Source organism: Rhinopithecus bieti, unplaced genomic scaffold, assembly GCF_001698545.2.
Source record: "Rhinopithecus bieti isolate Rb0 unplaced genomic scaffold, ASM169854v2 scaffold_19723, whole genome shotgun sequence".
In the NCBI taxonomy this organism is placed as follows: Eukaryota; Metazoa; Chordata; class Mammalia; order Primates; family Cercopithecidae; genus Rhinopithecus; species Rhinopithecus bieti.
In genome coordinates, this window is record NW_016809579.1 from 17,048 (window position 1) to 19,029 (window position 1,982).

Here is a 1,982-nt window from a genome sequence, read left to right on the forward strand (position 1 = left end):
GCTGCCAAGTCCTCCCGGGCCTCAGTTTCTCCATGCTGCACTCTTCCCTCTTAATTCCAAGAAGCCACTGCTCTCTCAAGGGCTTCTTCGCGTAAGTCAGGTGACTCCCCCCAGCCCTCCTCCACCCACCCGCACACCTCACTCAAACCCACTCAGTCAAGAAATGGAGGCCCCCCAGCCCAGACCCAGTCAGATAAGGAACCCAGGGCTCTGCCCACCTGTGGGATCCTTCTGCAGGGTGCGCCCACACCAGTCTCACCCCCTTCACCCTGAAGTGCAACTCACTCCCACCGCACAGGTGCATAAACCGAGGCTCGGAGAGGAAGAGGAGCTCCTCTAGAGCACAGCAAGCATATGGCAGAGCTGAGAATGGAACTCAGGCCTCCAGACACTCCTGGGAGTGCCCTGGCCTGAGCTTCCCCACCTATGATGTTCACCAGTTCAGAGAGGGTGAGTGGCGCCTCTGGGTCACACAGCACTGGGGCACAGCCAGCTGCCCTCACTTCCTGGCTCACCCGACTCCCGGTCCGGTCATCCAGCAAACCAACATAAGATTCCCTGCTGTGACCCAGCTCCTCCTTCCCTCCCCTAGTGGCGGGAGGCGGGGGTGGGGGAAGGGAAGGCTTTAAAGGCACAGGAACTGCTCCAGGTGGGACACGGGCTGGCTCCTGGTCCCATCCCTGGGGCTGTGTGATCTGGGATGGCTGCAGGTCTGAGTCCGGTGGGGTCTCAAACCCTGAATGAGAGACCTGAGCTCTGAAGGCCTTGGTGGAGCTGAATGAGGCCGGGTTTCAGCGGGAGGCAGATTAGCCCAAAGGTTCCCTGGGAGATGAGGCCACAGAGCTGGGGTGCAGCCAGACGCCCATACCAGGAGGGGCTGCGAGAGGTTAAGACATCTGAGGCCCCACAAGGTCTGAGGAGCCTAGATCACCTCTACAACCCCAGGGCAGGGGATGTCTCTCCTAACAGGCCCTCTCCCCAACTTGCAGGGCTATAGGCGGGAGGTCTAGGAACTGTCACTCCAAGGACCCTGGTAACCTGGGCTGAAGGGAGTCACATGATCCAGGAAGGTCCTTCCTCAACCCCCAATTTCAGGGGTCTGAGCAGACAGGCTGACAGAGGACCCCAGACAGTTGAAGCAGGGGGGTGAGGCCCATTTGTCCATCATGCCCTCACCTGCTCTGCACTATTCAACGAGATGAGATGGGGTGGTGCCCCCACAGGGCTGGCAGGCCCAAGCCTCTCAGCCCTCAGATCGAGGCCCACACATGGTCTTCAGCCTGCCAGAATTGTCACTCTTAGCAAGGCACATGCTTAAATTCCTTCTTTCATTCCATCATTCATTCTCCCATCAAATCTTGGCCCCTCCAGATTCTTCTCTCCAGGTCTCATGCCCGGACCTGGCTGGGCATGAGACAGTACGGTCACCCCAGGGGGAAGAGCCCTAGGAGAGGGGCAGACACCAACCAGAATAGGGGCCTTGGGAATCCAGCCCAAGCTGGGATTGGATTTGGGGAGGACCTGCCAGGCAGAAGGAACCACCTGACCCTGAAGGCCAGGAAGTGGAGCCCTTTCCAGGAAGTGAGGGCTGCAGGGGATCTCTTGACCACTCTAGGCCCTTCCTGAGTCCCGAGGTGTCAAGGCTGGAAAAGGAGGTGACCGAGCTAAGACCTTCAAGGCAGGGCAGTCTGGACTTTGAGATCCCTGGGAGGCTGGTGAATGTGTCACCGGGCCCAGTAACCCATTAACCCTGGCTCACTCATTAAGACCCTGGTGGGTGTCCATTAGCTCCTTGACCAGTTCCAGGAGCTGGGCAAAGGGCAGGGGTCATGGGAAGAAGGGAGTGCTGATTGGGGTGCTAGGTGGAGGCTGGCTGAGCTGCCTTTCTGTGTCCTTGTTCTTTGAGGAGTGTTCCAGGGCCAAGCTGGCCTCCAGCCAGGGACAGCTGCCAACACAGCCCGGGGTGGGCGCCGCCCCACCAT

General features: G+C 59.4%; 1 protein-coding gene across 1 annotated transcript in view; it reads right to left on the bottom strand.

Moving 5' to 3' along the window:
• GGT1 (gamma-glutamyltransferase 1) overlaps window positions 1-555 on the bottom strand; it is a gene marked incomplete at its 3' end in the record, with an annotated part of 15,331 nt that extends 14,776 nt beyond the window's left edge. Inside the window, 1 exon segment of the mRNA XM_017889735.1 lies at window positions 219-555.
• Between the last annotated feature and the right edge of the window lie 1,427 nt (window positions 556-1,982).